Genomic DNA, 24,189 nt, shown 5'->3' on the forward strand with positions numbered 1-24,189 from the left:
CTGATTTCAAACACCTTATAAATATTCTAATTTGTTTTTTCCAATATGTGGACACTAAATATTTAGAAAATGATATTTCATTAGAATTATTTCCTTTTAGACCTAATATTTAATTCTTATGTAAAGCCAACACAGTACATTGGCACACTTTTCATGCAATCACAGGTCTGGCAGCTGGGTGCTGTTTTAAAGCATTCTCTTGATCATTAGAGAGAGCATTTATTGAGCAATTACTACCAGACAGGTACTGTTTTAGTTGCTTTCATGTATTAATTCATTCCATGAGGTAAGCATCGTTAATTATCCCTCATTTTACAGATGAGGAAACTGAGGCATAGAGAAGTTAAGTAATTTGTTTAAAAATATAGAAATTAAGAGGTAGCACCAGGATTTGAACTTATCTATCTAGTTCAGTCTGTTATGATACATGAGAAAATAAAGATCCATCAAGGGTCTTAATTACCAGGGACCCAGTTCTATATTTTTGGTTTCAGGTAGTCCATCAGCACTTTTTGATTTATTCAGGGTATGTGCTTCAAACGGGTAGACCATTGGAAATAGCCCTTTTCCATAGCCAGCATTAGTCTTATTTAGTGGCTGTTCATAGCAGGAAAAATTTTCTTTTGAAAATTTTCTTTCATTCAGAATCAGAAAAAAAAAAATAAAACACACATATCCCCACACAATCATACATCCGTGCAATGAACATTCTCAATCTAAGTGAGTCTCTTTGATTTTTGTGGGGATATAGAACAGATCAGAACATTCTGACTGCATCTATATAAACAGTATAAGAAGATGCAGGGATATACATGATGATTACTTGAAATTTGCTTTTAGAATTTCTAAAATTTAACTTTGATACAAAACTATTTCGTGTCCAGTTTTTCTCTAGTTCTGATGTAAGAGTTTGAATTCCCAAGTTCTTGGCCTCATTCTGGGAAGCAGTGGACCCATATGGGACTGCACATGTTAAGTTGCTATGGTTGTGATTTGCTCATGAAGAAAGCTATTTCACTGTTTTCTGTGGGATTACAAATATAATTGTCACACTGGTTTTTGTATCTTTACATTAGAAGTTCTTCGTGGTGGTGGGCAATTCTTTTAGCAGCATGTTTCTGGTTATTGAAAAGCTTTGCTGAACACAATATACCCACTTTGCTATGTAAATAAAGACATTCTTGTTGGAATAATGCAGTTCATGGGATGCCTCTTTGGGTAGGCCTATCTGTCAATCTGTATTTAGTTGACTTTCTCAGCCCACCCATTCTAATTACTGCTTTTCAGACTCCTAGAATGGGTATCTAGGAAGGGGATTTGTTAAAATTGGGTTATTTAAATGGAATTTTCCAAATATATGATATCTCCTCCTCAGATCACAAATTCACTCCCCCACTCCTTCCTACTTGCTTTAGAAGCTCTTGGCAGGCTATTATTGAGAACTAAAGGGCAGGTTTCAAGCACCCTCTATTTATGATATGGTGAGGGCCAGTCAGTAAACTGCATGTGTTTGGGATTATTACCTTTTATTCTAATTTCATGCTGACTGCTGCTAAGTGTAAGAGTGTGAATTCTCTTATGGAGATAACTTCATGAATGCTCAATGGCAGATATGCTGTCAGTCATCTGGCCATTTTGGTGATTAAAGTTTGGATGACTTTTGACTTAATATAGGCCATATTCTAAACATTTTGTATCACCCAGTAACTTCTTATAGAATCTATTTTTTGAAAAATATGTTAAAATGTTAAATTGAAATCATGAAGGAAAATACTACTTGAAAGGTAGCAGACCTGTGACATTATCTGTGTTGTTTAGAAGGCGAATAGCTATCTTTGCCATATCTCTGCCCTCTTAGCCAGTGACTCAGAGATAGATTTTTAAAAGCTAACAATATGGTCTATGTCACATCAGTGCAGATTTTCTATATATCTTCTTCGATATGAAAGCCTGCTGTCTCTTATTGTGACTTATTTATAAAGGAAACACTGGAAGCAAAATTTCTTGCTTTGCAAAACGAATGGTTCTTTTCTACTCTGTTTTCTAAATGGTTGCAAACTTTACATGTATCATAATCCCTTTAAGCAGTCGTCTTATCCTAATATTTTCCTTTCCCAGTCTTCCTTTCTCTGCCAGACTTCTTAAAATCTATTACTGTTGCATTTCTCATCACTGACTCATGATGTCAGTTCCTCATAGGCTGGCTTCCATTCCCACTCCCCAGTGATCCCCTGGGGGTCACTGATGGTCTCCCCATTGTCAAATCCAGTGACCATTTTTCCGTATTCATGTCTTTATTTTTGAAAATGAAAAAAAAATTAATGTTTATTTATTTTTGAGAGAGACAAAAAGCAAGCAGGGGAGGGGCAGAGAGAGAGGGAGACACAGAATCTGAAGTGGGCTCCAGGCTCTGAGCTGTCAGAACAGAGCCTGATGCAGGGCTCAAACTCATGAACTGTGAGATCATGACCTGAGCTGAAGTCAGACATGTTGACTAAGACACCCAGATATCCTATGTATTCATGTCTTTCTAATGTCTCCATCGTTTCATATTATTGATAATTTCCCCATGGCCCTTATATTTCTTTGTAGGAAAAAAAAATAATGATGAATACAATTATTAGTGATAAAATTAATTACAAATTATGTATTCTTTATAATAATATTTATTGCTATTTTAATCCTTAGTGCTGTGAAATTCTGGTTCTCCTTTCACTTTCAAGTCAACTTACTGCATCTTCTTTAATGACTCTACTGTCTTCTGCAATCTAATCTCTGTAGGCATATTGTAATTCACTTAGTCTGGAAATTTTAGAGTTACTTTGTCTCCTTGCTCTCTCTTCTCCTCATGATTAGTCAGTAAACAAATCTTTTGGATCTTCCTGTGTGGTATCTTTCACACTCAGCCCTTCTTTCTTATTGCTACCTTCTGATATAAGTCTTCATCATCTCATGTACCTCACAGTAGAGCCTACATATCACTGCTGGAATGAATTCTCTATTCCACGAATACACACAAAAATAATCTGGACCTGAACTAAAGCAGTGGTGGTAGGAATGAAGCAGAGTAAGATATATTTAGGATTCACAGGACTTTGTGGCTGATTGGGTACTGGGGATAGTGAGTTGGGATAGTGATGTGAGTATTGTTGTATAGAGGGCAGTTGAAGTTACAGGAGGACATGGACTCACTCTGGAAAGAGAACGCTTGGGACAGAATTCCACTTCTGAAGAACAGAGATGATTTTCTTTTTCTCCTAGTAGTGCAATTAGAACTCTTTATTCAAACAAACTCTTAACTGGATGTCAATATCTGAAGCAGATATAAATGAAACTGCTTATGCAGAAGGCCAGCCTGGTTGACCTCCCCCTTCATCTTGCTCTGTCACCGGCTAGGGCTCCCAAAGCACCACAGGGAAACCACTACATAGCATGTGGTATGGAAGGATTAGGGGTGAGGGAAAAGGGGGGAAACATATTTACTGAGTATCTCTTCTGTCCTAGGCACTGTTGTAGGTACTTCCTGGAAGAATGACTTATAATTATGATGATCATGGGGAAGGTAGCTGGAATTAACAATTACTCTTTTCAAAGATGTTAAAATTATTGCTAGGCAAATTCTTTCAAAATCATTTAAAAATCACCCATTCCACTTGGAACTGGCCTGTGTGCTAAATCACAAACAAACAGGGATAGGTTAAACCTGTTACGTAAAATTGGTTGCTAGAAGCTGTTTGACTCCAGAAACGTACTGTATTCATGTTCGTTTTCCAGAAAATCTCTCCTAAAAATATAGGTGTTCCAGGTAACTGTTGGTGATAACCCCTATGAAGGATTATTTTACCAGATTCTTTTAGCACAACTGGCAAATTCATTCTCTTTTATTTTTAAGGGCCATAAATGACACATCACAAATGGTTCTTAGCTGTGTATTGTGTTTAATTTTAAAAGATTTTCTGTGCTTGATGCCTCTAGAGGTTTTTGAAAACTAACACTGTAGAGAAATTTGTTTGGCAGCTTTCACACGTAAGCTGTTATCATCCTGGTCTATATTTAAAAAGTTTTTCTTTACTTTTGTCAGTGTATACTAGTAAAAATTTCTGTAATTTCCTTGGCTTTGCATTGCTTTACTTCATCAGAATGTAGTAGCAAAGTTTTAAAATGAAATTCCTCGAAGCGTTAGAGTTTTCTATGTGTTGTTTTATTTTTTTTAAAGATTTTAATGTTTATTTTTGAGAGAGAGAGAGAACAAGTGGGAGAGGGGAAGAGAGAGAGGGAGACACAGAATCTGAAGCAGGCTCCAGGCTCTGAGCTGTCAGCACAGAGACAGACACGGGGCTCGAACCCATGAACCATGAAATCATGACCGTGAGTTGAAGTCGGATGCTCAACCCACTGAGCCACCCAGGTGTCCCATTCTATGTGTTAAATTTTAAATAAATTATAAACTCCTCCCTTTATTTAAAAAAAAAAAACTTTTTTAAATGTTCATTTATTTTGAGAGAGAAAGGGTGAGGGAAGGGCAGAGACACGGAGAGAAGAGAGAATCCCAAGCAGGCTCCACACTGTCAGCACAGAGCCCGATGAGGAGCTCAAACCCAGGAGTGGTGACATCATGACCTGAGCTATAACCAAGACTTGGATGCTTAACTGATTGAGCCACCAAGATTCTCCTAAAGTCCTCCCTTTAAATGCATTAATTCACTTTAATTTTGTCTCTCCTTTGTGAATACTTGATCAGACTTTTACAGATTTCCTTAAGAAAACTGTGTTTATAATTTTTAACAGGACAATATGTTACATCTTTTTAAGATCTTATGATGTAAAATAAGTCATGAACCTAACTCCTTTGTATATACGCTTCATGCTTAGAGACTACAAACATATAAATTCATGTGCATGTAGATTCTTAAAGATTTAGGTTTTAAGTTTCTAAATTAATATTTTAAAACAGGGCTTTCAGAGTTTCCATATCTGAGGAAATGTCCCTTCTATTGTAATAGGCAACAAAACTATTTTCAAAGGAATTTTTCATATGGTAATTTAATTATTCACAGTTTGATGGGTTGTTTTGGAAATAAAATCTTTTCAATAGTAAGAAGCAAAAATTATAAGCCAAACAATCAATGTACTAAGGTCTTTAGGGCTATCTCAACAGAGCAGCCAAGGGCCTAAGGCTTTTGTGTGTGTGTGTGTGTGTGTGTGTGTGTGTGTATGTGTGTTTCCTGGTAAGACAATTAATGGACTGCCATTGCTCTCTTCATTGCTGGGATTACTGTGACCTGAATTAGGAAGGCATTTGCGCTGTCACCCTTTAATTTAATTAGATAATGATTTTGTAGTCTGGAGTTCCCTGGAGATAACAAATGTATTGACACTGCAAATCAACCTCTGGATATAATCTCATGCTGTTCATGGCACTGTTGGTGGACAGAGTCCACACAGAGTACGGGACAAATGTTAATTCTGCCAAAGATGAAGTCCTTAGTGGTCTAGGCCTATCTTGAAAAAAATGGTGGAGAGATTGGGATAGAAGGCTAAATGCATGAAGTCCTGCAGAGATGCCCTGCATCTCTTATAATTAAATATGTTAAGATATTGGGTAGCTGGAATATTGCAATAAAGTGAGTCAAATGAATTTTTTGTTTTCTCAGTGCATAAATAAGTTATGTTTACACTATACAGTAGTCTACTGGGTAATAGCATTATGTTTCAGAAAAAAACAATGTGCATTTATTGCTGAAAATGCTAACCATCATCTGAGCTTTCAGTGAGTCATAATCTTTTTGCTGGTGAAGGGTCTTGCCTCAGTGTTGATGGCTGCTGACTGATCAGGCTAGTAGCTGCTGAAAGTGGAGGTGGTTATGGAAATTTCTTAAAATAAGACAATAATGGAGTTTGCCACATTGATTGACTCTTCTTTTCATGAATAATTTCTCTGGAGCATGTGATGCTATTTTATAGTATTTTACCCACAGGAGAACTTCTTTCAAAATCGGAGTTGATCCTTTCAAATCCTGCAACTGCTTTATCAGCTAAATCTGCATAATATTCTAAATCCTTTGTTGTTATGTCAACAGTCTTCACAGCATCCTCAGCAGAGGTAGATTCCATCTCAAGCAACGACTTTCTTTGCTCATCCATAAGAAGCAACTCCCCATCTGTTAAAGTTTTACCAAGAGATTGCAGCAATTCAGTTCCACCTTCAGGCTCTACTTCTAATTCTAGTTCTCTTGCTATTTCTAGCACATCTGCAGTTACTTCCTCCACTGAAGTCTTCAACTCCTCAGAGTCATCCATGAGGGTTTGGAATCAGCTTCTTCCAAACTACTGTTGATATTGGTATTTTGACCTCTTCCTATGAATCACAAATATTCATAATGGCATCTAGAATGGTGAATCATTTTTGGAAGGTTTTTAATTTACATCGCCCAGATTCATTAGAGGAATCACTACTATGTCATCTATAGCCTTATGAAATGTATTTCTTCAATGATAAGATTTGCAAGTCAGAATTACTCCTTAAGCTATGGGCTGCAGACTGGATGTTGTGTTAGTAGGCATGGAAACAACGTAATCTCATTGTCCATGTCCATTAGAGCTCTTGGATAATCATATGCATTGTCAATAAGCAGTTATATTTTGAAAGGAATCTTTATTTCTGAGCAGTGGGTCTCAACAGTGGGTTTAAAATATTCAGAAAACCATGTTGTAAATGGATGTGCTTTATCCAAGATTTATTGTTCCTTTTATAGAGCATAGGCAGAATAGATTTTGCATAATTTTTAAGAGCCCTAGGGTTTTTGGAATGATAAGTGAACATTGGCTTCAACCTAAATTCACCAGATGCGTTAGCTCCTAACAAGAAACTCAGCCTGACGTTTGAACCTTTGAAGTCAGGGATTGATTTCTCCTCTCTAGCTATGAAAATACTAGATGGCACCTTCTTCCAGTAGAAGGCTGTTTTATCTACATGGAAAATCTGTTGTTCATTGTAGCCACCTTCATGAATTATCTTAGCTGGATCTCCTGGGTAACTTGCTGCAGCTTCTTCATCAGCACTTGTTGCTTCATCTTGCACTTTTATGTGATGGAGATGGCTTCTTTCCTTAAACTTTCAGGAACCAACCTCTGACAGCCTCAAATTTTCTTCTGCAGCTTCCTCATCTCTCTCAGCCCTCATAGAATTGAAGTGAGTTAGGGCCTTGCTCTGGATTAGGCTTTGCTTAAGAAGAATGTTGTGGCTGGTTTGATCTATCCAGACCACTCACACTTTCTCCATATCAGGGATAAGACTGTTTTACTTTCTTATCATTTGTGTATTCACTGGAGTAGCACTTTTAATTTCCTTCAAGAACTTTTCCTTTGCCCTCAACTTGGCTAACTGGTACAAGAGTCCTAGCTTTCCACCTATGTTGACTTTTGACATGCCTTCCTCACTAAGCTTAATCATTTCTAGCTTTTGATTGAAAATGGGAGGTGTATGACTCTTCATTTCACTTGAATACTGAGAGGCCATTGGCCTACTTAATTGGCCTAATTTCAATATCGCTGTGTTTCAGGGAATAGGGAGGCCTGAGGAGAGGGAGAGAGACAAGGAGGAATGACTGGTCACTGGAGCAGTCAGAACACATACATTTATCACTTAAGTTTACCACCTTACATGGGTGTGATTTGTGGTGCCCCCAAACAACTACAATAGTAACATCGGAGATCACTGCTCACAAATCACCATAACAAATACATGAACAATGAAAAAGTTTGAAATGTTACAAGAATTACCAAAATGTAATAGATGGTTTCTACATTTTTGTCCTGCTTAACAGGTGAAGAATGGTGTCATTTACTGAGACAGTGAAGACTTGGGGAGGAGCAGATTTGGGAGAAAAAGAAATCTAGAATTCTGACTTAGGCAGAGATGTCACCATTGCTGATGTCAGAGACAGAAGTGCTTTCACTGAGTCGTCAGCAGATATGTTGTGGCAGATATTTAAAGATAAGACTGGTGACGGACATAACTGTTGAATTTTTCAAGCTCCTTAATACATCACCTCATACAAAGCAGCAACCAGCTGCAGCAAAGAAATCAGTTTGATACTCTGGGGACCTTGAGTCAAATGAATTCTCCAGTATCATTATGGTTTTGGTGTAACTGGGCTTTTTAAGTAAGAAATACCCTTTAGGGCTTTGCATCTGGGTGGTTTTCTCTAAATTAAGTAGGCCACTGTGCTTTTGAAGAAACACAGAACAAAAAAAGGAACATAAGCATGGATAGCATAGCTAAGGGAATGGGTATTTTCACTTTAAAGAGTGCTTAAGAGTAGATAATTAAAATGGGAAATAGTGGAATGAAACTCTGAAATTAATCCTATTGGATGCTACTTCCATCATATTGAGAATGACTCTTAATCCTGAGTCAAGTCAGAATTTGGCCTTCTTTTCAAAATCCTCCAGGATATGGCCCCATCTAACTATATTTCTCAGTTTGTGCTACTAGCACCTGGGAGGTATTTCTCCTTTTTCTCTTTTGTCCAGCCCCTGGACTGTGTCCATCCATCAGTGGGATGAAGGCTGTTCCACATATTATACAGAGCTGATGAGGCCTGTAGGTCTACCAGCGGCTTTAGCACTGTATCAGGTGGGGTTTAGGATTAAGTCCTTATTGTGTATATCAAATTACCATGACATACACTTTAAATATCTTACAATTTTATTTGTCTATTACACCTCAATAAAGCTGAAATTTAAAAAAAGAATTAAGTCCTACCAGACCATACCAGACCAGGGGCACCTAGACAAGCCCTCTAAACTTTCTGAATTCACCCCTTGCATCACAGCACTGCACTTTGAACTGGGTTTCCATCTCCACCCCATGCATACACCAGCCAATTATTTTGCATGATACCATTGTTTCCTTTGAGGATTGAGGATGCTGCTCTGATTTCTAATCCACATATTTCTTCTTACTCTTGTTACCTTGGAGAGAAGTTGTATTATGCTTCCTTTAGTCTTAGATATAGGCCATTTTCCCCCCTGTGGTAAATGGATAGGTCTCCTAGAACTACCCACAATTCTCATTGATTCTCAAGGTACTACGAGAGACTGTTGTCACCATGTCTTGTCCTGTGGATTAATTTTAGTTCTGAGGTCTATCTGAACAATATGTAAGTTTGTTTTGCTCTTGCACTCTGTGTTGTAAACTTATTTTTAGGTTTTGTAGTATCTCTCATCTCCCGACTCCTGGTCTAGATTGCTGTTCCCACCTGGCTGATATGACCATTCTCTCCTCTGTGATTTTTCTTTTTCTTGCTATTCATATAATTTGGAAAGAGCTTCTTTTTTCTCTCTATATTCTAGATCCTACGTACCTGACAAGATCCAGCTCATGTTCTAGTTTTTAAATCTTTATCAACTTCTAATCCCAATGTATTGCTTTTTCCATTTGACCTCTTCTAATGGTTGACCATTTTAATCATGGACCCATTTTTTAAATGTTTCATGAATTATATGTATCTCTCTTAATAATGAGCCCTTGTGGGGCACCTGGGTGGTTCATTTGGTTGAGCGTCTGCCTTCGGCTCAGGTCATGATCTTATGGTTCATTAGTTCAAGTCCCACATCAGGCTCTCTGCTGTCAGCACAGAGCCCATTTCAGATATTCTGTTCTCCTCTCTCTGCCCTTACCCTGCTCATTCTCGGTCTCTCTCAAAAATAAATAAATAAACTTAAAAAAAAAAAATGAGCCCTTGTGGCCATAAAATCAGATTCATGTTTAAATGATTTGAATTGAGGTTAAACTTCCCAAGTGAAATTTTGGGTTTTTTGCATCCAGACTGCATCTTACCCACTAGCTACACTTCTCCTCTCTACCAGCTTATATCTCTGTTTAAAAAGGTGCTATTGAAATCTTTGTGATCTTTAATTAGATAATAGTTTCTTAGATATGACACTGAAACACAAGCAACAAAGAAAAAATAAATAAACTGGACATCATCAAAATTAAAAACTCATGTGCTTGAAAGGACACCATCAAAAAGCAAGGCCATCCAAAGAATGGGAGAATTTTTTTGAAAATCATATCTGATAAGGACATGTATCTAAAATATATAAAAGATGTTTACAACTCAATAACAAAAAGACAACACAACTGAAAAGGTCTGATTAAACATTTCTCCAAAGAAGATTTACACATGGGTATATGAAAAGATGCTCAACATCATTAGTCATCAGGGAAGTAGATGTGAAAACCTCCAGAAATACCATTTCATACCCACTTACCCACTGAAATGGCTATATGTATAAAAAGAGATAATAACGTGTTGGCAAGAATGTAGAGCAACTGGAACCCTCATAGTATGGAAGTGGGAATGTAACATGGTGCAGCTGCTTTGAAAAAGAGTTGGGTAGTTCCTCAAATGTTTAAACATAGAGTTACCATATAATCCAGAAATTCTACTCCTTGGTATGTATCTATGAGAAGTATTTTCATGTAAACAGCTGTACATTCTTAGCAGCATGAATCATAATAGCCAAAAAGTGGAAACAGCCCCAGTGCCCATCAATTGATGAATGCACAAATAAAATGTGGTATATCTCTATTAGATTATTATTTGACAATAAAAAGATATGGAATACTGATTCATACTACAACACAGATTAACATTGAAAACATTATGCTAAGTGAAATAAACCATTAACAAAGGACCAAATATTGTATGGTTCCATTTATATGAAATGTTTAGAACAGAAAATCTATCGCAGCAGAAGTAGTGGTTGCCTAGCACTGGCAGAGACAAGGGGATTGGAAGGGTGATGGCTAAGGAGTATGGGATTTCTTTTTGAGGTAATAAAAATGTTCTAAAATTGGCTGTGCTGATGAATGCACAATTCTGTTAATATATTAAAAGCCATTGAATTATACACTTTAAAATGGTTAATTGTATGGTATATGAATTATATTTCAATAATGCTGTTAAAAAAAAAACAAACCACAACCTCTACTCTGCTAAAAGGCTTCAGTTTTTCCCTGACAAAAAAGAGAAGAAAAGATACCATTGAATATTTCTCTGTAGTGGATGCTGAGATGCACGATGCAGACCCACACTTTAAAGACTGAAGGATTTATTCTCTCAACTGCTCAGAGTGTCGACTCACACTGAATGAGCTCAGTGTGCTCACTGAGTGCTGGTGGCTCACAGCAAAAGTCTTTCTTTGGGAATCGCCTTCAGTTGATGAAATTACTCTTCAAAGGTTACACCTCATCCCATCCACAGTCCACATCCTATGATAGAGCAATGTGGGGGTCCAAAGGCCAGATTCCCCTGCCTCCATTGATGACCCCTCTGAAGGGCCATCTCAACTCAAGGCCTACTGCTGGGATCAGCTGGATCTATATCGCAGTTCAGTTTCCCTTACTCTTTTATAGGTATTGTTCTAAATAACACTCCCCAATAAATCTTCTCCATACAAATCTCCATCTCAGAGTCTATTTCTCAAGGAGTACAACTTAAAAGACACCCAACATTGAATGACTATGACTTATTGTAACCTTCTTTAATATAAGCAGTCCTTATCAGTTACTTAGTAGGGACTCAAAATGTTTGATGAATTGAATTCTGCTCCAGAGACTGACTTGTTTGCTCTCTATGTGGAGAATGAACTTACAGACAATGGCCATTTATCTTCCACTTGATCCCTGAAAGTAGTAACTTCCTGAGGTTGAGTTCTCTGACCTCTGGTTTTGTTCTGTACTTTTGGCAACTCAGCCCTTTCCACAATTTCAGTTACCAAATAAATCTTTCTGCTGGTGAATGTCATATCCTTGCCAGGCTGCTAGACATCTCCACTTGCCTGTCCTGTGTATTCCTAATGAAGATTGAATGCTAGTCTGTGTTGTGCCTACAGGTTGGAAGAATTAAGAGTGGTAGTGAGGGGTGGAGGTGAAACATTCTGAGTGAGCCCCTTAGGACTCTAAGGACAGAGAAAAACATAAGTAAAATGTGAAATGTGTCTGGATGCTTATGAGGCAGTTGAAAAAGAGTGGAAAGGAAGGCATGCTGAATGAATTACAGAAGAGCTAGCCAGGACTTGCAATTAGGACTGAGAGGTAGGCACATTGTAATCAGAGCAGTTAGAAATCCTGGCTTACAGCTTGAGCAGTTCCTATGAAGCAGCCAGGAGTATTTATCTCTGAAAATGCCAGCTTTGGTGGATGTCACCACAACCTCTAACTCAACAAGCTAAAACTCACTTTCCTATTTCAAGTTGATATCCATAAATATCCATGATCAGTTATTGGCCCTATTCTTGTTCTGGTCACTCATCCTTGAAATATTCAAGAAATCTCTGACTTCTTCAGAGACAATGCTCCTCATAGTCAGAAAAATCTCACTATTTTTATGAATTTCATTCTTTCTCCAATTCAGTAGAACTGAATTATAGTCACTGCTGCTTTATTGTGTAGAACCGATTCATTAAATAGTTATTTATTGAGCATTTACCATGTACCAAGAAATACTCTGTACTGGGAAACATTCTTTGCAATGAAAAATAACATTCATCACTCTCAGCTTGCAGTCTAAATAAGGAGATAGATGCTAACAAAATAATTATATAAATCAATATAAAATTGCAGCTGTAGCAGGTACTAAGTAGCAGCGATAGGTCTTAACAGAAAGAATTTGATCTAGTCAGGGATGGCAGAAAGAGGTTCTTGAGGATATGGGGATATGAAGATGTATCTATATGACATATGATAAATAGGCATTAATTAGACAAGGAAGAGAGGGAACGGTATTCTCAGCAGAGGGACAGTTTGTGAAAAGACACTTAGTGGGAGGAAACATGGCACAATGAGGAAATTAAAGAAGGAAACCATGGCCACAGCATAGAACATGCAAGGGGCCAGTGGCATGCAAGCCACGTAAGGCATTTGGGCTTTATTCCAAATGTTCCACATTAGGAACCATTAATGTCCCCACACAAGTGAGCGACGTGTGTAGTGCTCATACAGAACAGATCATCAGCTGCTGAGTGAGATTGGATTGGGTAGGCTGGTGAGAGTGGATGGAGGTAGAGCACCTAGCAGGCTACCGTAGTCATCCATATGAGAGATGAGGGTGTCATGGCATTCAACGCCTGTGGTGGAGATGGAAAGGAGTGACATATTTGAGATTTTAAGAGGTTAAATAGGTAGGATATTGTGACAGATTCAGAGAAAAGTATCAAAGATAATTCTGAGGCATCTGGCTTTTGCCACAGGATAAATTATGGTAGCATTCAGTGACATAGGAAACAGTGGAAATTAAGCCTAGAATTTTGGGGAAGATTATGAGCTAATTTTGGGTATGTTGAATTTTGAGGTGCTTTTAAAACTTCCAAAAGATGGTGGTCAAGGAGAGGTACTGGTCAAATAGGCAGCTGGATGGGCAAGTCTGGAACTCAAAGGACAGGTCTGGACCTGTAAAAGGCTCAATACGCTATGGAGGATAGATAACTAACCCCGTAGTGTATTTTCGCCTAGGAAGAGAGTAGAAGTGAGGACAGGAGACGGCCTAAGACTGAGACTTGAGGAACTCTAAGACCAAATGGCCAGGCAGTAGGCAGAAAAAAAAAAAAAAAAAAGTTATCAAGGTAGAGGAAAAACCAGTATTGCCTTCTATTACAGAAGCCAGGGAGAGCACACTGAGTGGTAAGTAAGACAAACAAAAAAGATCCCTGGTTGGAGAAAAAATGCTGTAAGTGTCCAGTGATATGAACAATATTGATGATCTTACTTAGGGGCTGTTTTGTTGAAAGGATGAGAACAAAAACAGATGAGAGGGTTCAAGAATGGGTTGTGGTTGAGGAAGTATGTGAACTCTCTTGAGAAGTTTATCCATGTATGAGAAGAGAGAGGAGGCTTCTGATGAAGAGCAATGAAGGGTGAATGAGGGATTTTGTTTCTTTCTTTTTTTGGGTGGGGAGAGAGTTTGTACACAGTACTATGCAACAGTTTGGAAAATATGGACAGAAAGGAAGGCATCTAAAATATGAAAGATGATTTATGTAGTTGTTAAACAAAATAAAGCAGATCTATTATGTACTAAAAGGAAATAATCTCCAAGATATATTTGTAAGAAATGGTAATATGCAGAAGAGTATTACAGATATTACCATTTGTATATGAACTTGTATATGCACATATGTCTGGCTTTGTGGACACTTAGATTGTTTCCAAATATTTTTTTAAAAAAATATAAACAATTTTGTAGTGAAAACCCTTGTTCATATTTTTGCAAACATAGATGTGTATATCTGTAAAACAGATTCCTAGAAATGGAATCGGTGGTCTATGTATGTTCGTTAAAATCTGTTGGTTGTCAGTTTTTCCCTCAGAGACATTATTATTTCAGTTATATACTCATAAGAATATATGGGAGTATCTATTCCTCCACACACTGGTTGACACAGTGTGTTAACAAATTACCAAACTAAGGAATAAGAAATCATCTGTCAATGTTTTAATTTTATATCTTTAACATTGATTATTTTTACAGTTTTTTATGTTACATTAAGATTTCTTAAAATTTTTTTTTTAATTCTAGTTAACACAGAGTGTTACGTTAGTATTTAAAAAAATTTTTTTAATGTTTATTTTTGAGAGAGAGAAAGATAGTATGAGTGGGGGCGGGGCAGACAGACAGAGGGACAGAGAATCTGAAGCAGGCTCTATGCTGATAGCAGCAAGCTGATGTGGGGCTCAAACTCACAAACTGTTAGATCATGACCTGAGCCAAAGTCAGATGCGTAACTGAGCCACCCTGGTGCCCGCATTGGTATTTCTTTTTAAATTGACTATTAAGTCATGACTTTTGTCATTTTTCTGGTATTTGGATTATTCATTTTTTCTTAATGATTACTAAGAGCTTATATATATGTATACATACATATACATGTATGTATATATATATACATACACACACACATATATATATTTAGTGTTTATTTTTGAGAGATAGCATGTACAAGTTGGGTAGGGGCAGACAGAGAGGGAGACAGAGGATCCAAAGCAGGCTCTGCGCTGAAAGCAGAGAGCCCAATGCAGGGCTCAAACTCAGGAATCCTGAAATCATTACCTGAAATCATTACACTACCTGCCAAAGTTAGATCCTTAACCCATTAAGACTCCCAGGTGCCCCAGGAGCTTATATATTAAGGAAATAATCCTACTAGCTATCATACTTACTTGCAAATTTCTTTTCTTTTTAAAAATATTTTAGTTTTATTTGGAGGGGGGAGGGGCAGAGAGAGGATCTGAAGCCAGCTCCCCACTGACAGGGGCTCAAGCCCATGGACCATGCTTAACTGACTGAGGCACCCAGGTGCCCCACAAATTTCTTTTCTAATTGGTCGCTTCCTGTTTGGCATGGCTTGTGGGGAATTATTTTTGTAGTGTTAAAAATTTATTTTATAAAGTAGCATTTATGAGTTTTATATATTACCTTCCTCTGAAATAGTTTAAAAATATTTTTTGGGGTCACCTGGGTGGCTCAGTCAGTTAAGCATCTGACTTTGGCTCAGGTCATGATCTCATGGTTTATGGGTTTGAGCCCCGTAATGGGCTCTGTGCTGAAAGCTCAGAACCTGAAGCTTGCTTCAGATTCTGTGTCTCCCTCTCTCTCTCTCTGGCCCTCCCCTGCTTGTGCTCTCTCTCTCTCAAAAAGAAATAAACATTAAAAAAATAAAAAAATATTTTTTACTCTGGTAAATGTATGGCTTTGCTTTATTTTTATGCTTCAACAGTTGACCTACTATGATATATGATAGCATAAAGAGTGAGGTAAGAATACATTTTTTTTTTCAGATGACTAGCCAGTTTTTTTCAACATCATTTTTCAATCCTTGTTTTCCTACTAATTTGAAATGCAACTTTATTGACTAGAAAAACTGATCTATATGGGTCTATTTTTGGACAGTCCATACTTTCCATTATCAGACCATTCTAAATAATTAGCTTTATCTTGTCGTTTCTTGTGGCTTTAAATTCTATGATGATTTTTTTCCCCATTTCTTTCCTGAGTTATTTTAGTTTAAGAGAAAAAAAAAAAAACTTCTTTTTCTTATTTCTCCCTTGAATCCTTCTATGTGCTTTGAACTCTTATTTCACAGAGGCCATTTCTTTCTTTTCTTTTTTTTTTAAGTTTAGTTATTTACTTTGAGAAAGCGTGTGCATGCGTGTGCTGCAGGCACAAGTGGGGGATGTGCAGAGAGGAGAGAGAGGATCCCAAGTGGGTTCCAGGCTGGTAGTTCAGAGCCCAGAGCCAGAGGTGGGGCTGGATTCCAGGAACCTTGAGACCATGACCTGAGCCAAATTCAAGAGTCAGAGGCAAAAGGGACTGAACCAACCAGGTGCCCCATAGTGGCCAATGTATATTTGCTAAAGAATAGTCTGGCAAGATGTTTACCTATTTCACGGGAAAAATTTTCTCGTGTGCACTCTAAGTCTACCTTCTATTTATGCATGTTTTGTTCCTCCTTTTTCTTTTAGTATTTTCACATTGATTTTATGTGTCCTTTCCTGGCATCCTTTTGTACATTGGTCCAGTTTTACTGCAACACTTGTTCAAATATACTGTGGTATTTCCCATCTCTTTCTGTTCCTCATTCTTTGTTGTCTGCAGATGGTTCAAAGGGAAACAGCCTCTGATGTTATTGCTCTGCTCTTTTAAAGCTGGGAGTCCTCTGACTTTTATCTTCCAAGGCTACTTTTTTGGTTCTTCTTGTGCTTTACAGATTAAGAGTTACCTGGGATAGTTTTCAGGAACTTATGCTGATCAACATGACCCTGTCACTGGGCAAGAGTAGCTATAGGATCATGGAGTAAATCAGAGTTGGAGGAAAAAAAATAACATGCAAGAGTTTAAGTGGAAAAAATAAACCTTAGTGAAACAATAAAATGAAAGTAAATAGCTAATGTTTTCCCCAAGGAATTGGTTGTATAATGCAGTAGTGAAAGTGTAAGTATAAAGTAGGCTCATTGCTTATATTTTAGTTTTTTACTCACTGCTTATATTTTAAGAGTTTTAATGGTTCATGGAAATCTGCTTTTTATTGAAACACTAAATTATTTTTGAAAATGCAAAGATTTAGTTGATAGACATTTTAAGGTATTACTGCTTACTGTTCAAGTTAATGTATTAAAATGGTACAAAAATAAATATGACAATATTCAGCCCAAGAAAACATATATATGTGCCTCAACACATGAGCAAATATAAGAATATTTTCTCTGTTGCAAAATGCATCAAGAACTTATTTTTCAGGGGTGCCTGGGTGGCTCAGTGGGTTAAGCATCCGACTTCAGCTCAGGTCATGATCTCACGATTTGTGAGTTTGAGCCTCACATCGGGCTCTGTGCTGACAGCTTGGAGCCTGGAGCCTGCTTCAGATTCTGTGTCTCCCTCTTTCTCTGCCCCTCCCCCGCTCACACTCTGTCTCTCTCTAAAAAATAAATAAATGTTACAAATTAATAATAATAATAATAAAAGAACCTGTTTTCCACACAGCATGTTTTACAGAACCAAAAGTTTTCACTTCAGTTTTTCTTTCCACCTTGTGTAGTAAACAGTGACCTTACTACATCCAAAATCAGGTTTAAGAAGTGTTTTTTTCCTGGCTGTTAAAAATGTGTGGCTTGTTCATCTTTCTTTCAGTTTTGTTTTATAGTCACTGTTGAGAGATGTAATTTTTTGATTACTTATGGTAACAGGCAAGTTGTACAGTTAAACAGAAATTTTCTATTTTTCCACTTCTTCACGGTTATTTTAATCCATTTTCTTTTAAAGGGTTCTGCAAGTTCATATAAAAGAAGTTGATCCAAGATGTTTATGTCCAAGACTTTTCTGGAACTTATGTGCTATTTTCTATAAGATGACTTGATCTTTCTTTTTTTTAATTGTAGTTGACATGCAATATTATATTAGTTTCAGGTGTATGACACCGTGATTTGACAATTCTATACATTATGAAATGCTAAGGTGATTTTTCTAATGACAAAAGCTGCCAACATGTTAAAGAGTGATCAACCACTATTACCTATTTATCATTTCACCATAAATGACACTGTTGAATTTTGGGCTCTCGTCAAAGCACTAAAAATTAAGTAGTATTATAATTTGGTTTTCCGTGATTCAGAACTGGTGATTCACTGCTCATTACTGTTCTTACCTTGACACACATTATATGAAATGGCTCTAAGTTTTAATTACCATACTGATTCCAATGTACTAACCATCAGTAATCATACTATATGGAGCATTCAGTCTAGTGTAAAGGAGACTCAGGATGTTTTATTATATTTTCTTCTAATTAGCTGTTTTTTTAATTGGAAATGTGGGAAGGAGATAGAGTCTTAGATAATCTTAATCAGAGATCCATCCAAAAGTGACTAAAATTGGTATTAGTAAATTGTATGTCATTTTCTGGTTGGACATAAAATTATGTCTCATTGAAAATATCCATGTTTGTCGTTCCCCTGCTGCAGAGAAAGATCTGTAGGGTTTCTCTAAATCCCAGCCAGGAGTCAGGAAAGTGACCAAGAAGGAGGGTTCCGGAGGAGAAAATACATGTCAGGGTACAGATATAAGAGACTCCATCTACAGAGACAAGATTGAATAAAAAATGGTCAGGATCCGCTAGTAATATTATATATCTGGGGAGGGCGAGGCAGGAAGATGGGTTTGAGGTATGGTAATTCCCTTGTTCCTTCCTGTTCTCTTTCACAGTAGTCAAACCTGTATCAATATCTGAGGCTCTCATGGCCTCTTTCAAGACCCTTTCCATTTTTCCTCACCAGTGTTCCCCTCAATAACACTCTTACATATCTAGTTATGTCTTGGCACGTACTTCTGAAGGTTTTGTCCACATGTGCTTTTGTCCACATATGGACCAGGGTTTTTTCAGATTCCAGATCCCTGGAATCTGTGGTAACAGGAGCACTAACAGAAGTGAAAGTGATAGAATTTGGATACAAAGAAGAAACTCCAGGAGCTATTTGGTTAGCTGTCTCTTCACATCTGGACATTTTTACCTCTTCAAGCCTAAAATACTTGGACACAACGGCTTTTACTTTGCTGTTATTATACATTGTAATGGTTTCATTTATCTAAAACCAGGCTTCAAATTGTGCTCCTTAATACCTTCGTAACAGGGCACACATCTATTTATCTCACTCCTTGAACCTTATATCTGTTTACATTCATTTACATGAATGCAGGATTTGCTTTAAGAGACATGAGACATTAAAATGAATGGATTGGGCCACATACTACAGTGTCTGCTCCTATTTTAATGTGTGGCATTGGGTTTGAGCTCTTTGTCAGAGAAGAGAGGTCCAGAAATTTGCAGAACAATACAAGAGGGACTTTTTTGAGATTCAGGGCATAAACAGAGCTGTTGGGTTATGCAGGTGACAAGATATGACAAAAAGTTGGACAGGATGTCATTGTCTTGTCTTCTACAAGGATCCCAGAATAAATCTGAGATTCTTAAGGATAGAAGTGTTAAAAGTCTCTGTAGTTAGTACCCTTGGCTTGAATCTTGAAGTTCCAAAGACAATGTGAACAGTGGAGCCTCTCTTCCTGGCTTTATGGGTAGTGGACATGGTCCAGTTGAAGTGTGGCGTTTCCAGTGACAAATGGGTTGTGGGTATATATGAGGCAATCTTTTGATCAACTCCAGAAGAACTGAAGGAAATTTTGGTAAAACTAGTTTCCACTAGTTTATTGAGAAATAAGATTACTAAAATAATGGTCTTTAAAAGTGAACAAAAATTTAAGAATGCTTTCATTAATTTTGGGATCTCCTCCAGGATTTTAAAAATCCTTATGCAGTATATATCTACAACCAATACTCACACTAAGAGAAGTAGAACCATTGCTCTTTAGCAGGATTATTATTGAAGCTGGGCAACTAGGCCCCTGCTCAGGGCCTCAAGGTTTGGGGGACCTCATTCTGGTCCTTCTCTTTGGGCCTTCCCCACAGGGGGAGGAGCTGCAGCACCAGGACATGTGCCTAACCAGAGCCTGTGCCCTCCACTCTACATTACACTTGGGTTACCCTGGAATTCCTTGCCCAAATGACCCCAAGCCTGGTTCCAGAGCTAGCATGGTCTTCTTTGTTGTGGGTGTCCTAAGGGAAGACCATGGGGTCTAGGCCTTAGGGTGACCATGAAAGATGATTGTCTAGAGAGGTATGGATGAAGGTTGGCTTTGTGGCTGGAGTATGCATATGGATGTGTTGGAGGCTCCATACACTGCAAGAAAAGCTGTGTGGTGAGAAGAGAAGAGTAGTGGGCCATGGAACTAGTATCTCTAAATATCCTTTTACCCCAGGCCCTGAAAATACTGGGAGAAGGCCTAAAATTGGGACAATGTCAGTGTCTTTGTTGAAGAACTGGCTCATGGAATATGGATGGGGATTTTTAGAGATCATGTCTGGCTTGATAAATATTTATGAGTTGAGATAAGAGTTTGGAGAGATTTTTGCAGGTGGCCTTCAAGCTCCTGGGAAGAAACTACTCATGAGGGAAGAGCCTTAAGTTTGCAGCCTTACTAGAGTTTTCCAAACATCATAATTTATCCATAATTCCTCAACATATATGGGGAGAGTAGGGATACATGGAAAGTGATTTTCTGTTTATATTTAGTCCTGAAGACTTCTTTTTTTTTTTTTAATTTTTTTTTTTTCAACGTTTATTTATTTTTGAGACAGAGAGAGACAGAGCATGAACAGGGGAGGGGCAGAGAGAGAGGGAGACACAGAATCGGAAACAGGCTCCAGGCTCTGAGCCATCAGCCCAGAGCCTGACGCGGGGCTCGAACTCACGGACCGCGAGATCGTGACCTGGCTGAAGTCGGACGCTTAACCGACTGCGCCACCCAGGCGCCCCTAGTCCTGAAGACTTCTAAAAAGACCAACTCTTTCTGTGCATAAAAGGGATGTGTCAAGGTTTTAGGTATGTGCCTTTCTTCATAAGTGTAGTGATAATGTCATTGCTGTGGTGATTAATGAAATGTATATTTGTGTTTTATTGTCTTTCAAAAAATTTTCAGTTTTAATTGATCATGCAGTAAATATCAACAGGTATAACCGACATAAATAAAAGTCTTTGGTGTAGGCAATCACTTTAAAGAGAATAAAGACTCTTAAGACCAAAAGGTAGGGAACCACTGGGTTAGACATTAACTGTTTCTCACAGTGATATGGACAGACAAATCACTGCTTAGATACACAAGTGTTTTGCTAATAGCTATAAGAAGGGGGCAAAATGCACTGTGATTTTACTCCTGCCCAGTAAAGCAGTGGAATGTTACTTTTCTATTACACCCACCAATAAAGACACTGACCAAAACAAGACAAAACAAATCTAGGTGACTTACTAAAACAATCACAGCAAACTGTTGACTTTTTACTCCTGATCTTGTTGATAGGAATCAGAGCGGGATAAGGAGGCCCGTACCCAGGTGAGATTTCCTGGGCAGAATTCCTGATCCCATGGGAAAGCAGAGGACAGTGAGGTAATGATTCAGAGGATGAGGATGGAACCACTAACATCTCATACTGGAAAGCTGGCCTGTGTATTTTTGCAAGTCTTAACCAGTGTCCTTTGCTCCTGAAGGTATGTGAAGGAATTCTCACCTGTAGACAAAGAAGTCACCATGAAATACAGAGGGAAATTCTTACTCTGAAGTGGACCTTGGGTGAATGCATGGAATATTCTAGATGGGGGTGACAGTGGAGAGATTGTGGGAAGGAACAGGGTGCGACATAGATCTGTTTTGCAACGCATGTCATGACTGAGGTGCTAGGGATGGAAGCAATACAAAAAAGTTGGATTTATGGTGCGACTCTTTCTTGGGTCCCAACTCTGAAGACGTACACAGGTATATCAGTCTCTGCCAAATAATTATTAGAAGAGTGAACTTTATAAAGGAATATAAGTATGTTGTCAGAAGGAGAGAATATATAGGACAACTTTATTTCCTGGCTTACTCTTATCTTCCTCCCACTGTTATCTGTATAGCAGGAATACTATTTTGAAACAATTTCAGATATTTTCCATTTCTCTTAATTCTTGCCATCTCAGCCTTTCATGCAATAAGAAGAGGCAGCACTCAGCCAGAATAACAATAAAAAATAATAACTAATACATAGTGCCAGACACTGTTCTAAGAACTTTATAGAAAGTCTCTTTCTTAAGCATTTATAGGCAGAACACCTTGTCTTTTGTTGTTGTTGTTGTTGCTCTGTACTTTTTCTTTCATTTTATTTAAGAAAGGGAATGTTCTTAGGGAAACTTCCAAATTCATTTTTGCACTTCTTATTTTATATGTTAGAAATAAAATAGGGTTGAACTGAATACCTGTTTCCATTCTTTTGTAGAAGGTCTCTGAGAGGTCTCCAGTTCCTGACTAGTATGAGACAGAGAAGCTCAACATTCAGTGGTTCTGGAGACAAAAATAAGAGCTCAGAACAAAATCTCTAAGCGTTTATATGTGGTTACAGCAAGGAGGATCATATTAGTAAACATTACTTCACCTACCTTCTATAAAATGCTTACAAATATAGATTCTACTGATGTCAGATTTCATAACTGCATACAGTAGGACAAAGTAAATTCTATCACGTTTTTGTACACATAGAAAATGGTACTTACATCATTGGATTACTTATTTGTTCAAAGAGTTAGTGCCAGTGACCTAGAGTAATACTGGAGAGTAAACAGAAAAACAATCATGTTCAAGCCTGAATGACGTGAAATTACAAATATAAAATCTGTTTGCTATATCAACCAGCAAATGCTTCAAAAGATCATTTGGAAGGATGAGAAGAAATACAAGTCTTTTAGCACAGTTGTGCAAAAACTTATTCATTAAAATGCAGTTGTGGGGCGCCTGGGTGGCGTAGTCGGTTAAGCGTCCGACTTCAGCCAGGTCACGATCTCGTGGTCCGTGAGTTCGAGCCCCGCGTCGGGCTCTGGGCTGATGGCTCAGAGCCTGGAGCCTGTTTCCGATTCTGTGTCTCCCTCTCTCTCTGCCCCTCCCCCGTTCATGCTCTGTCTCTCTCTGTCCCAAAAATAAATAAACGTTAAAAAAAAAATGCAGTTGTGATTGTTTGGATCAATTCAGAGTTAAGAAACTTAGACCCCCTTTGAATTACTTAAGACTTAGCTTTGTATTTGTTACAAATGATCCAGTCATAATATACACATGTGTTTTTTTTTTTTTAAGAAAAAAATTTTTTTTTCAACGTTTATTTATTTTTGGGACAGAGAGAGACAGAGCATGAACGGGGGAGGGGCAGAGAGAGAGGGAGACACAGAATCGGAAGCAGGCTCCAGGCTCTGAGCCATCAGCCCAGAGCCTGACGCGGGGCTCGAACTCACGGACCGCGAGATCGTGACCTGGCTGAAGTCGGACGCTTAACCGACTGCGCCACCCAGGCGCCCCATACACATGTGTTTTAAATATACTTGGAGTCTCTGAAAAGGAGTAATATATCTATTTGACTATGTGAATGATCACAGCATGAAGAACTATTACATGTTATCCTTTGAGTTACAGTTTAAGATAAATTTGATCTTTCCTTTTTATGCACAAGACATTCAAACTCACATAACTACATGTGCATTAGGGAGGTATACAATTAAGAATTAGCAAATATGTTCACATATTTATTCTACTTGCATGGTTCTCTTCAAAATAAGCTGTAATAGAATTTTAAAATCAGCTTTTGACATCATATCATTGTTTTAACTTGATAATTTAGATTGATTGGCACAAATGACAAAACAATCCCACATTCTAGGCATATGCAGGAGTAATTGTGTATCTAGTAATTAATAAAATCTTTCCTTGATATTCTTCTCCTTAAGTAAACCAAGAGAGTTAGAAAATGAAACCTGGGACTTAGAGTGTCCCTGCTTAGAGGAATAAAAAATCTTAGATCTAAAAAACATGGCATGATGGACACTTTACTGTGAGAGTGTTGACTTACTACAAGGTTGTAAGAATTACTCCTATAATCACATGGCACCCAAAGACATAAACATAAATGTAACTGCAAACACCCTCATGCACACACACTCTCCTGTCCCATACATTTTTTCACAGTGTCATGATACTATGCTTCATTACAGAGTTTAAACCC

The sequence above is a fragment of the Puma concolor genome, chromosome B1 (assembly GCF_028749965.1).
Source record: "Puma concolor isolate L17-30 chromosome B1, mPumCon1.1.hap2, whole genome shotgun sequence".
NCBI lineage: Eukaryota > Metazoa > Chordata > Mammalia > Carnivora > Felidae > Puma > Puma concolor.